Raw genomic sequence first — 14,729 nt, forward strand, 5'->3', positions numbered from 1 at the left:
AGCACAAAATGGGAGTGTAAATGGAATCATACATTTATACGGTTTTTGTGTAGTTCAACAAGTGTGAAGCCAAATAATAATAATAATAATAATAATAATAATAATGTGTTTAAGTCCTACCTTAAGGCAAGCTGAAATGAAACAGAGAGGACTATTAAAGTTTCTAAGATAATCAATAAAAAATACAGGAATATATAACTTATAGGCCAATGAAGGGAAATGAATTAAAATGGTACTTGATTAATCCAAAGGAAGGCAGGACAGGAACAAGAAACAGCTGTAATAAATACAAAAGAGGACTTCCTGTCATGGCTCAGCAGTTAATGAATCCGACTAGGAGCCATGAGGTTATGGGTTCAATCCTGGGCCTTGCTCAGTGGGTTAAGGATCTAGTGTTGCTGTGAGCTGTGGTGTAGGTCGCAGACGTGGCTCGGATCCCGCGTTGCTGTGGCCCTGGCATAGGCTGGTGGCTACAGCTCCAGTTGGACCCCTAGCCTAGGAACCTCCATATGCCGCAGATGCGGCCCTAGAAAAAACAAAAAACAAACAAACTAAATACAAAAGAAATAGCAAAATGGTAGACTGGAATCCAATCCTGTCAATAATAGATACCAACCCAAAGATCTCATATCATTGAGTTGCTAAGCCACCCTGACCTCCTACCTCCTTTTTTTTTTTTTTTTTTTTTCGTCTTTCGTCCTTTTAGGGCCACACCCGTGGCATATGGAGGTTCCCAGGCTAGGGGTCCAATCAGAGCTGTAGCCGCTGGCCTACACCACAGCCATAGCAACACCAGATCTGAGCCGTGTCTGCGACCTACACCACAGCTCACGGCAATGCCTGATCCTTAACCCACTGAGCAAGGCCAGGGATTGAACCCACGACCTCATGATTCCTAGTTGGATTCATTTCCGCTGTGCCACAACGGGAACTCCTTTTTTTTTTTATTGTTAAGGTAAAATTCACACAATATGAAATTCACCATTTTAATAATTCTGAAATGTACAATTAGTATCTTTTAGTATATTCACAATGTTGTGCAACCATCATTACTACCTGGTTCTAGAACTTTTTGGCGGGGTGGGGGGCGGTGGCACACCTCCTAGTGTTTCAGTCAGAGCTTCCACAGCCACAGCCACAGCAATGCCAGATCCAAGCTCCATCCCTGACCTATGCCACAGCTTGTGGCAATGCTGGACCCTTAATCCACTGAGCAAGGCCAGGGATCGAATCCACATCCTCATGGAACTAGGGTTCTTGACCTGCTGAACCACAAAGGGAACTCCCCAGTTCCAGAACTTTTCAACAGCCCAAATGGAAACCCCAAACCCATTAAGTGATCACTCTTCATCCTCGCCCCCTTCCCCAAGCCCTCATCTTCTCTGTCTCCATGGAACTGCCTATTCTGGGTATAAACTTTCTCCTCACAGGTGCCCCGTGCTCCTCAGCTGGGCTGCCCCACTGCCTGATCTGGAGCATACTGAGTTCTGCAGGCCACGACTCTTGAGTTCAGCCAGTCCCCTGGGAGGGGCCACCACACAGGGCACTGCCAGATTGGATCAGCTCTGTGGTTGGTATGTGGTTGGTGTGTGAATTGGGGTCTCCTCTAGGTGCTGCTGGGCTGCTGCCTGCCAGGACTTTTCTCTCTCCAAGGCAGCAGAAACCATTAGGCCCAGACAACACTTGTGAAGTAGAATATACCCTCTGTTTTTTTTTGTTTGTTTGTTTGTTTTTTGTCTTTTTGTCTTTTGTTGTTGTTGTTGTTGTTGTTGTTGTTGCTATTTCTTGGGCCGCTCCCACGGCATATGGAGGTTCCCAGGCTAGGGGTCCAATCGGAGCTGTAGCCACCGGCCTACGCCAGAGCCACAGCAACGCGGGATCCGAGCCGCGTCTGCAACCCACACCACAGCTCACGGCAACGCCGGATCGTTAACCCACTGAGCAAGGGCGGGGACCGAACCCGCAACCTCATGGTTCCTAGTCGGATTCGTTAACCACTGCGCCAGGACGGGAACTCCTTTTTTGTTGTTGTATTTCTTTGGGCCGCTCCCGCAGCATATGGAGGCTCCCAGGCTAGGAGTGAATATACCTCTGTTTTTTGAACCATATCATCCTTTCCTGATGGAGCATTGCAAAGTACACCTCGGAATTCCTTTCCTGGACCCTTTTTCTCACTTACACACCTGCCTAAAGTGTCAAAGGCAGCCATGTGTAAGAGGATATTGAAGATAATGATTGTGGTGCCTCCCGTTTTGCCTGCTCTATAGAACTGCCTGATGTCCCATCTGTAACCTGTAAACATCTTTGTGCACATAAAAGGTTAATTATTATTACTATAATAAAAATACACAGCGTATAGCCTCTTACTGGCTGTGTAACTTGGGGCAACTTACTTCACCTGTTCTGTGCCTCAGTCTCCTTACCTGTATAATACAGGTAGTGATAATGCATATCTCTGATTCCTGTGAGATGGCTGGTTATACAAGGTTATGAAGCTGTGTTCAGATGCCACCAACTCTTCACTCACTGGCAGTAACAAGAATTGCCTAAGTTAGGACAGAAAGAATGGGACCTCATTCCTGTGTGTATCTGGGTGTATGTGTGGTGTGTTAAGAATGTGATTGTCGGAGTTCCCACTGTGGTGCAACAGGATCATTGGCGTCTCCACAGCACCAGGATACAGGTTCCATACCCAGCTCGACACTGTGGATTAAAGGATCCAGCATTGCTGAGGCATAGTTTGCAGTCGTGGCTCAGATCTGATTCCTGATTCCATATGCTGCAGGGTGGCCAAAAAAGAAAAAAAAAAAAAAAAAGGAAAAAGAATGTGTCTGTTGGAGTCCCCTCGTGGCCTAGAGGTTAAGGATCCTGCATTGTCACTCCTGTGGCTCAAGTCACTGCTGTGGTGTTGGCTTGATCCCTGGCCCGGGAAATTCTGCTGGCTGTGGGTGCAGTCAAAAAAAAAAAAAAAAGAAAAGAAAAAAAGGAAAAAGAAAAAAAAAGGGTGTGTCTGTCAAGGAAAGGCTGAATAATTGTTCCAGATTAATGAAGTCTCAAAAGACATGACAATTAACTGAAATATATGGTCCTAAATTGGATTCTGGATTTGGGGGTGGAAATGCTATGAGGAACTGTTTGTGGACAGTTGGTGAAGTCTGAATTTGGACTGTATATGAGATAGCCTAAGTAGTTAAATAAGTATTAAAAGTGGAGTTCCCGTCGTGGCGCAGTGGTTAACGAATCCGACTAGGAACCATGAGGTTGCGGGTTCAGTCCCTGCCCTTGCTCAGTGGGTTAACGATCCGGCGTTGCCGTGAGCTGTGGTGTAGGTTGCAGACGCGGCTCGGATCCCGCGTTGCTGTGGCTCTGGCGTAGGCTGGTGGCTACAGCTCTGATTGGACCCCTAGCCTGGGAACCTCCATATGCCACGGGAGCGGCCCAAAGAAATAGAAAAAAGACAAATAAATAAATAAATAAATAAATAAGTATTAAAAGTGATAAAACAGAGAAACACTTGGGGCAGTGCCTGGGTATAGAAAGTAGAACATTAATGTCATCACCTATGAGGATGTAAGCCCCAGGAGGTCAGCAGCTTCATTGGTTTCATTCACTGCTGTATCCCCAGAGCCTGGAACAGTCCCAGCACATAATAGATGCTAAATTAACATTTGTTGGGTGAATGAATGAACTGGCCCCTGAAAGAAGACAGAGTTAAGAACCTGGGTGATGTATCAGGGCCCCTGTCCTCATGCAGAGACCGAGGTTATTCACTCCAGTTCCTGTCATTGTTGGTTGTATTGGTGACCCTGGCCTGCAGAATATTCTGAGATTGATGCAGTTGTTCCAGGCACCTGGTTTAGGCAACTAAGAATGCATCTGGCAGCTCCCCACATCAAATGCTTATGTAACTTAATAACTCATGATTGCCTAATATCCCCTGTAGTTCTGCTCCCTGCTGCTTTGCCTGGCATGGCAGAGGGAGGGGATTTTGCTGCCCTCCTCTCTCTGCCTCTCAGGATACCAACACAGCCTGTGGCTGAGTCTGAGCCTCAGGCCAATGCTCACCTAGGTAGAAGTCTTACCAAGGTAAGGAGGTTCAGTTGGCCATCTCAGCTGGATGTCATGCTGCAGAGAGGTCTCAGGTGGCTAGAGAGGCACCGACAGGGAGCACCCCTTCTCCCAGCCCTCAGGTCAGTCTGTATGCTAGCCCTACCCATCACAGTAAGTGCCCACATCACTTACAGATGCCAGGCAGCTGTGAGTATGGTCTGTGTTCCAGATTGAGGGAGATGAAAGGGAGCTTAGACGTCATCCTTTCTGCTGCTCTCCTTTGACAGGTGGGAAATCTGAGGCCTGGAGATACAAGATGGTCTGCCCAAGGCCACACCAGAGCGTTAGAGCCAGGACTCCAGATTCTTAGAAAACGCTCATTCCTCTTGGCCACTGTGTCCTATATTAAGGGAGGGGCCATCAAACGGGGGCTTAGAGACAACATCTGGGGGCCCCTCCAGGCTTCCAGACTCTGCAGAACATTTCCCATCTGGAAAGCTGGGTTGCTGACTCCCAGTAAGAGCAGAATCAAGAAAAGAGAATCTGATTAGTAGCAACTCAAGGGGAAACTGATTACATTTTAATGAGACATTTTCTGAACAGAAAAAAAAGAAGCATAATTAAAAGTGAATTGTGGGAGTTCCTGTTGTATCTCAGAGGGTTAAGAATCCAACTATTATCCATGAGGATGTGGGTTCAATCCCTGGCCTTGCTCAGTGGGTTAAAGGATTCAGCATTGCCATAAACAGTGGTGTAGGTCACAGATGCACTCGGGCCTGGCATTGCTGTGGCTGTGGTGTAGGTAAATGGCTGTGGCTCCAATTTGACCCCGAGCCTGGGAACCTCCATATGCTTTAAGTGCTGCCCTGAAAAGAGCCCCCCCAAAAAAGTGAATTATGTACAAATTAAGTGCTAAAAAGTAGCTTCACTTGGATGTCACCCCTTTCATTGTTATAAGATGAGTAAACTCATTCCAAAAATATTTGAGCCCAGGCTTGGTTTTACATGGTCAGCACTAGAGAAGAACTCTTTGAGATCAAACTAGAGAAGAGGAGACTTATCCTGTTGGATTCAATTGGAACAAACATTTTGGAATGCTTGCTCTGGGCCATGTACTCTCCTATGTCATGACCTCATGCAGTTCTCACAGCAAACTATAGGGCAGGTGGCATTATTCTCATTTCACAGATTTAAAAACTGATGCTCAAGAGTTCCTACTATGGTGGAGCAGTTTGAGAATCTGGTGTTATCTCTGTGGCAGTGCGGGTTTGATCCCTGGCCCAGTGCAGTGCGTTAAGGATCTGGCATTGCCATAGCTGTGGTGCAGGTCACAACTTCGGCTAGGATTCAGTGTCTGGCCTGGGAACTTCCATATGCCATGAGTGCAGCAAAAAAAAAAAAAAAAGAAAAGAAAAAAACAAAAAACAAAAAACAAAAACTGATGTTCAGAGCAGTTAAGGGGCAAATAGCATTAGGGGCAGTGTATTAGTGGAAAGAGATTATGAATATGGAATTCAAATGCCACTCTACTCTCTACTAGTTGGCAAAAGAGCTCCCTGCAGGAGGACAATAAGGATGGGGAACTGTTCCTAGTTGTAAGATACCCCCTTCCACTTAAGAGTCTTTCTGTTGGTAAACAATATAAGAATCTATATTTCCTCCATCCGTGTGGTTAAGGAAAGGCATACACAGGGAACTGTGAGTAAGCCAATAATTGAGGCAGAAAAAAGTAGAAACTCCAAGAGCAGGAAGGACCGTTTGGCACAGGTAAATATGAACGACAACCAAATGGAAGGTACGAGAAGATGTTGCCATGTGATAGATTACCCAAAATCCTGGGAGGAGGGCTGAGCACCTAGAACTAGTCTCCTTGTCATCTGCCAGAAATGGGGATCTCTGGTTGAGCCCCGTTATAATAGACAGCAAAGCGGCATAATAAACCAGAGAGTCAGCCGAGGTGTAACCATCTTGAGAGAAGAGCCTGGAGGACATGGGGGAGCAGGAGAGGGAAACGGCCAGGAAAAGACTGTGTCTTCAAATTGTTTATCAGCCAGACTTCCAATGTCATTGAGGCCTGACCAGAGTACAAGTTCCGGTGTGCAAGCAGGGAACCGCCTAATGTGCAAATCTGACTGTTTCATTCTCCTACTTATAACTTTTCCGGATAAAACTCAAATCCTTTAACATGGCAGCTCAGGTCCCCAGTCTTTCCCTCTGTCCTCCTCTCTCGCCCTCCTTCCCTACAACCAGACATTTCCACTTGTTCGGTTCTGGGAACCTGACATGCTCTCTCTCATCTCTGGCCATTTATACTTGCTCTGCCTGGTAAAAATGGGCCCTTCTATTAAATACATACTTGAATAAATACATCAAATTGGAATCAGACCAGGCATAGTCTGATACCTCTTTTGGACTTTTCAGGTCTCAAGTAGCCACCTCCATTCTGATACAAAATGTGTCCCCTCCCCGGTACCAGCTGGAGCTCCATCATGATGGGGCTATATAATGAATTCATGGAGAAGACCATGGAAGGGACATGGACATGACTTCTGGGTTGTTAGCTCTCTGTGCAGTTCCTCGAAGAGGCAGTCTTTGCTAGGATCACTAACGCTTTCCCAGGTAAGTTCACACCCCTATACCAGGAGTGCTTAACCTGGGCTGGAAGGATCATGTGGAACTGTTGGCAAAACTTTGCTCACATGTGTGCATTTTCTACGAGGAGCTCTGTGCCCCAGCCCAGTTCCCACACCTCCTGCGTAGGTTGCATTGGTCTGAGAGTCTAGACATGGTGATCCCAGACTCACATGCATTAGGCCAGAGAAGGAACGTGGAGGCCACCTAGCTCAACTTGCTGTTTTTACAAATGAGAAAACTGAGGCCTAGAGAGGTGATGAAGTGAGTTTTCGGCAGAGCCTGGACTAGAATCAGGAATTCCTGACTCCTGGGTCAGGGCTCTCTCCACCCCTGCTTGCAGTCACTCATGGTGTCTCCTTATGCCTGCTGGCCCCACCATCTCCTGTGGACCAGAAAGGTGCAGTATGAGGGAGGAATTGGGAAGTGGCACTGCCTGGGATGGAGGGAAGTGGCACTGCCTGGTACCTCGAGGCTGTAGCTAGTGGGCTGCTGTCCAGTGACTCCTGAGGCCAGGAGCCAGAACCTGTTGAGAACAAGACTCGCACTCCCTCTAGTGGTGAGTTTGAGCAGAGCGCCTGAACAAGTGAAGGATAATGGCTGGAAAACAATGGTAGGTGATGGGATCCTGTCTTAAAGAGACAGTCGGAACTAGCTGCAATTCTTCTAATTTTATATACCTAAGCTGTCATTCAAAATTCTGCTTTGAGAATCTTGGGAAAAATACAAGTGTTTGATGAGTATTGGATTCAGTGTATTAGAGGCTTTACCCTTGACCTTCAGTTAGGGCCTCTAAACTCCCCATTTCCCTTGGAGGTCACACTGTACAAACAAATCCCACTGAAATCTCAGACCTATGGCAGGAGGAGCAGACATTATATGCTTGTTTTACAGAAAATATTCTTGCCTGCTTATTCCTTGATCTACCACCGTCAGCCCACTTTGTAATCTAAGGAAAGTGGGGAACAGGAAAAGACCGCCTTCTTCCTCGTTTTTCAAGTAGATGTCAGGCTTACATCGCTAGCTCCTCCTTCATATTGGGTAAGAGAGTATTTGACCTTATGAGGTCAGACTAGGACTGTCATAGAGCTTATTCAAATCAGCAGAAGGGTGATAACATACATTAAAATATGTTGAATCATCTCAGATTTCTGTATAATGAAGGTCTCCTACTTTGGAATGTCATCCTTCCCTTAAATTTCTGTCCTTGGTCCTAAGGATCCTTATCTTGCTAAACTTCAATGCAGACCTCATTTTAACTTTCACTGAATGACCTGAGGCATATCTTGTATTTTCACTTGTGGTTTTATAGTTAAGCAAGCTCGCTTCATTCCAAGATGTTCTGATGGCTTTCTTGAGCAATTGTGAACTTACAGTTCCTTTGGTCTCCCTCTCTATCTATAGTCACCTACAGGGACTTCTCCAACCACCTATGTAACTATTCTCTTCTGTCCCTATACGTAGTACCCGGAATCCCTGGGCTGATTATTCCTCCTTACTGTCCCTCACACTGCAAGTATTACTCCTTCTTCCGAAGCTGCTCCTTGCCTCCAGAGGCTTATGGGGCCAACCCAGGGGGTGCAGATAGAAGGCTAAGGGCAGTGGGTTTTCCCAAGGACCTCCTCAGGTCCGATGCTTTTTGCCCTAGAGAACGCCAGCTCCAGCCCAAGAAGAGGGCTTCCCCATTGACTCAACCCTTCTCTTCAGTTCAAATGGTAGAAGTTGCCTGCTCACCTCTTTCTCTGGATCACGAAATGGAGACACTCAGCTTTGTGTCGTCTTGCACAGTGACTCGGAGAAGTGTGTCTGCTTGCTCCAGCCCAGACTCCTTCTGGCAGGCCTGCCTGGGTGAGGCACAGAGGACCATCCCAGCTAGCAGCTCAGAGGGACTTTTTTTTTTTTTGGTCAAAGAGCAGGGGGAGGAGTTGAGACGCCCATTGGCGAGTCCATGGCTGCCTTCAGCGGGGTCTCTGTTACTGCAGCCCAGAGGAGCCTAACCCGCATTCCTACTGGCTCCCTGGACTGAGGCGCTCCACCAGGCCCTCAGGCACCCACTAGAGGTGTGGCCTCTCCCTGTTAGGGACTTCTTCCTCACTGATATGAACCTCCTAAATGGCAATAGAGTAAACAGTGGACACTAGAAAGGAGAAGGGGGGGAAAGCATTCTTGTTCGGTAGCTAGCATATACCAGTCCTTGTATATAGGGCTTTGGCTATCTTAATTTAATGCTCACAAAATTTCTTAGGAGATATTCCTTGTTTCTATCTTATAGATGAAAAAACAGATGGCCCAAGGGGTTGTATGACTGAAGTCATGTGGCTAGAAATGTGGGATTTAGGGTTGGGTCTCTCTGCCGGCAAAGCCCATGCTTCTTCACTGTGTCATTCTAGTTTCCCTTGGAGACCAACCCAGAGGGAACACAAGATTGGACAGAATTTGTGGTTGGGGCTGGCAGTGGGGTGGGGGCCTTCTGCTTTTAGTTCATTCTCATCTAAGCAGGTGCAACTTGCTTCAGACACGTTGCTTTCTTCCCCTGCGTTTGTTTTGCTCTCACTTCTCTGCTTGAGCCTGAGCTATTCACGAATCTGTTCTTGGAATTCCAGTTGTGGCATAGCAGAAACGAATCCAACCAGGAACCATGAGGTTGCATGTTCGATCCCTGGCCTCGCTCAGTGGGTTAAGGATCTGGCTTTGCCATAAGCTGTGGTGTAGTTTGCAGAGGAAGCTTGGATCTGGCATGGCTGTGGCTGTGGCATAGGCCGGCAGCTGTAGCATCAAAATGACCCCTAGCCTGGGAACCTCCATATGCCGCGGGTGTGGTCCTAAAAAGCAAAAAAAAGCAAAAAAAAAAAAAAAAAAATTTGTTCCTGGATGATGGGAAACCACTCAGCATATCAACTCACTGGAACCTGGCATGCAGCGTGGAGTCCTGGGTGACTCTTTCTTTCCTTTTCTCCCCTTGTCTGTCCCTGCAGGAGTATCCATGGTAGTGCACTTGGGACCATGACAGTGAGAAATGATACTGCCTGTCATATGAGTAAACAAAGGTCCTCACCAGTCATGAGCCATTACAGCCCCCTCCAAGGACGAGCCAGTGAGCCCTGAGGGAACCCAGAAAGGAAACAAAGAACACCTGCCATCCAGCAGCCACCAGACTGCAGCCACTCGCAAGGTAAGCCGTAAGGAAACTCAGGATGTGAAAACATAGGATAGCTGAGGTGCATATCAAAGGAATGACTTCACTGAGCCCAGGCCTTGCATCTTCCCACAGATAGAAAAGTGAGATACCTGGTTTTCTATTATTAGCAGTAATCTTTTGTTCCTACTACCTGCCCTTTGCTGCAAAACTCTGTCTTAGCTCCCCCTTGCCTCCTGGGAGCAGTTTTCTCAGGGTTACTGAGAAGAGCTTGATATTTTCAGTGGATGAAGAGGAAGTTTTTCCCATGTTGGTGGTGTGGTTTATAGCTTCTATATGATAATGAACATAAATGCCACATCACCCAGATTGCTTTATGGCCCCTTTCTTCTACTGCCCCTGATATCTCAGCCCTTGAAGTAGAATCCCAGGACCCCCACTCTGGCAGCCCCTCCCCTCAAAGGGCCCTCCACACCTTTCTTGGAGACTAGCCTACCAGCCTCCCCCCCAGCCTGCTCATTCTCAGGCCAAGGTCACTGGCAAGGAAGGAAGAAAGGTATTTCTCTCTTGCAAAGCCCAAAGCAGTGACAGGACTGTCCTCTTTGCTGAAGCTTCTGGTAAAGCCATTAGAACTCTTTTTTTCCCTTTCTGTGTGCCCACTGCTGACCAAGGGCACAGAGGGTGACTTCCACTGTTGAGAGCAGTGCCTGCCCTGGGAGACTTTTTTTTTCTTTTTCTGTTTTTTTAGGGCTACACCCAAGGCATATGGAGGTTCCCAGGCTAGGGTTTGAATTGGAGCTACAGCTTCGAGCCTGTGCCACAGCCACAGCAACACTAGATCAAGCCACATCTGCAACCTACGACACAGCTCACAGCAATGCCGGATCCTTAACCCACTGAGTGAGGCCAGGGATTGAACATGCATCTTCATGGATACTTGTCAGATTCATTTCTACTGCACCACGATGGGAACTACCAGCACTGGGAGATTCTTAAGGCTTAGTGTTTGGGGCTGGAAGGAGTGCTTATATGGAGAGGTGCCTCTACTGGCTATAGGATAGAGGCCATTATAACACAGCCATGTACCTCTCTGGGAGGCCCAGATCACAAAGGGGCTTATGAAGATGGAGGGGAGGGGCTGTGGCAGCAGATGGTGCTTGCTCTCCCCCTCCTGACTCCCTCCTGGCTTCCAAAGGGCAAAAGCAGGCTCATTGCTTTGACAAGAATAGAGGAGACTTAAATATTTCCAGAGGCAGCTCTGGCTCCAAGCAGACAGGAAAGGTCTCTCTGAACTAGTTTTCCTGGAAGCACCGGTGGGGGCAGGAGGGAGCATCTCCCTTGTGTGCTCCTCGCCATCCCAGTCATCTTCTTCCAAAAGAAGTGACACAGGTGCCAGGCACCGTAAAGCTTATCTCAGAGGACGGGAAACCAAAGCTTCCTTTGTAGCAGACTCTGTCTCTCCCATTCATCTCCAGCTTCCAATGTTTACTCCGGCCCTTTCCTTCTTGGGTGGTAGAAATGCCTCCAGATGTCAATGCTTGTTGTGCACAGTTCTAAGAGGGCGTCCTGTGGGAGCTCTCCTGAGGTGCAGCAGGTTAAGAATCCTGCGTTGTTTCTGAGTCCGGTGGGGTGGGTTAAGGATCCGTTGTCCTCACAACTGTGGCATAGGTCTCAGCTGCAATTCGTATTCCATCCCTCCCCGGGGGAGCTCCATATACAGCAGATGTGGCCAAAAAAGAAGAAAAAAAATGGGAGTCATATATGCCAACTGACATGTGTGTATTTCTCCCTGGATAGAGTGTCTGTGGTCACTGAGATGGGAAAGCATCATGCAGCATTTACACCCAACTCAGAAAAAAGAAAAAGGACCAGACTGGATTGAGAGACTCAGTGTGTAACTGCAGTGGGAGGAAGTAAGGTCACAGAAGCAAAATCACCTTCCACCAGCTGCAAACATGTCAGGGAAGTCTTGCCTGATGTTAACGACCCAGTTTTGAACTGAAGTCACACAGCATGTTTCTACCAGATATTTTTCCTCTTATTTTTAATTCACTCCTCTAAGTTCAATCATTAAGGCAGCATTGCTCCAAAACCTGCACTCATGTGCTGATGAGCAATGGCAACTGGAAAAAAAAAAAAAAAAAAAAAGCACAACCTGAAAGTTGAGAATTATGTTTATTCAGCAGAAAAACTGAGGACTTTAGCCTGGAAGACAGCCTTTCAGACAACTCCAAGGGACTGCGGGGAAGAGTTTAGGGAGGAGCTAGGATACATAGGAGTTTTGCAATAAAAACCAGGTCATTGGAAAGTCCAAAGATTACTATTAAAGAAAAGCAGACATCTCAAGTTAATGAATGGAATGTGTTTCTATGTATGGGAAAAATGTAAGAGTTGAGGTTCATTGAAATTATTCCTTTGATATGCACCTTTACTATTTAGGGCCAGTATCCTGCTTTTCTTCATCTGGAACCTCCTGAAGGTACACAATTGAGGGCCGCTGCACTGGCTGCAGGCTTGAGGACCGAAATATCCTTTGTTAACTTGACATGGCTGGCAGCACTTTTTACCCACAGTAATGCTCCTTTCACAAAATCTTGTATATTTCTGCATCCTCAGGGACTTGGGGGGAGGATTGAGGGGATGGGGGAAACTCTGGGCTCTGGGGTTGTGAGTGTGGCAGGAACAAATACAGAAGAGGAAAACCTGGCAGGCACTGACTGTCCTTGAAAGCCAGCCCATTTCTGCTGAACCCAGAGCCAAGCCAACAGACCTGCCGAGAGCGGGGCAGTGGGCAGTAAGCTTTCAATCTGTGCCCCACCTCTGCCACCACCTCCAAAGTGGCAAAGAACAGCCTCTAAAATACACTGATCCGGGAGTTCCCATTGAGGCTCAGCAGAAACAAACCCAACTAGAATCCATGAAGATGCGGGTTTGACCCTTGGCCTCGCTCAGTGGGTTAAGGATACGGCCTTGCCATGAGCTGTGGTGTCGGTCACATACTCGGCTCGAATCTGGGGTTGCTGTGGCTGTGGTGTAGGGCAGCAGCTGTAGCTCTGATTTGACCCATACCCTAAGAACTCCCATATGCCACAGGTGTGGCCCTAAAAAAACAAACCCAAAGCCCAAAGAAACAAACCCAAAGCCCAAAGAAACAAACCCAAAGCCCAAACAAACCCAAAGCCCAAAACCCCCACAAATCCAGGAGTTTGCTGGTGGCCTACTGGGTTAAGGATCTGGTCTTGTCACTGCTGTGGCTCTGGTTACTGCTGTAGCAAGAGTTTGATCCCTGGCCCGGGAAAATCTGCATGCTGTGGGTGTGGCCAAAAAGTAAAATAAAATACACCATAAGTAGGAAAGTAGGTCTTTCTTCCCCTATGGGGTCTTTCTTATAAATAGTTCTTTCTTATAAAAAGATGTTTAAGCCTCAATACTGCACAAAGAAAATGAGGCTTGCTGCTTAGAACTAGGGGTAGCAAAGTATACAATGATCACTAAGCAGTTTTTTTTTTTTTTCTTTTTCTGCCACACCCAAGGCATATGGAAATTCCTGGGCCAGGTATGGATTTTGGGCTTCATCTGAGATAACTGTGGCAATGCCAGATCATTAACCCACTGCACTGCAGCAGGAACTCCTGTATATGTATATTTAATGTTTAGGACTTGGTTAATCCCCTCTGGAGAGAAAGATCCACTTTCTTGCCTATCACTTGTGCCTCAGTAGCATGGGAATTTAAACCTTAAAAAAATAGCGTCTTGGGAGGTCCCATTGTGGCTCAGCAGATTCAGAACCTGACTAGTATCCCTGAGGATGAAGGTTTGATTCTTGGCCTTGCTCAGTGGGCTAAGGATCAGGTGTTGCCACAAGTTACAGTGTAGGTCGAGGATCTGGCTTGGATCTGGCGTGGTTCTGGCTGTGGTATAGGCTCCAGCTATAGCTCAGATTCAACCCTTAGTCTGGGAACTTCCATATGCCACGGGGTGTGGCCCTAAAAGGAAAGAAAACAAAAACAAAACAAAACAAAAAACCCCAGCATCTTAGAGTTCCTCTGTGACTCACTCAGCTGGTTAAGGACCCAGCATTGTCACTGCCGCGGTTTGAGTGGCAGATGTGGTGTAGGTTTAATTCCTGGCCCATTCCTGGTCCTTTCCTTGCCCAGGAATTTCCACATGCTGTGGGAATGGCCAAAAACAAACAAACAAACAAACAAAGCCAGAAAACAGCATCTTGCTTCATCAATTTCTTTCCTAATGCCCTAGATTTCCAGGTAAAGAATGGATGGTGGAAAGCGGTGAAGGCTGTCACTATGACTGGACTTTATCCTGCAGACAACCAGGGCCACAGGAGGTGTGTGCCTGTCTTTTCCAACAAGAGGATCAGAATCCCCAGCAGTAAGAGTTTTCCATGGATCAGCCAGTCGGGAATAATGGGAAGTTGGGGGTCCAGGTAAGAGATAAAACCATAATCTTAATAATCTAGACCAGTTGCTATCCAATAGAAAAGTAGTTCAAGCCACTAGTATAATCTTTTTTTTAGGGCTGCATGCAAAACCTCATGGTCACTAGTCGGGTTTATTAACCACTGACGGGAACTCTGCCACTAGTATAATCCTAAGTGTTCTAGTAGCCACACTAAAAAAGCAAGAGGTAAAACTAATTTTGAAAATTATTTCACCTCATTCAATACACCCAAAATGTCGTTTTGAGGTGGAATAATAACTCAGGTAGTCAGTATAGGAGTATGGGCTTCGATGCATTCTTTGATATGGCTATCGATTAACATTTACGGTTTAAGGGCTCCAGGGAGTAACATCCCCACAGACCTTGTTTACTACAGGGAGTGTACCTATGCCCAGATGGACATTAATCTCTAACCCCAAGTGACTCAGTCTATGGGAAGAGAAGGGCAAAGAAA

The sequence above is a fragment of the Sus scrofa genome, chromosome 13 (assembly GCF_000003025.6).
Source record: "Sus scrofa isolate TJ Tabasco breed Duroc chromosome 13, Sscrofa11.1, whole genome shotgun sequence".
Lineage (NCBI taxonomy): Eukaryota > Metazoa > Chordata > Mammalia > Artiodactyla > Suidae > Sus > Sus scrofa.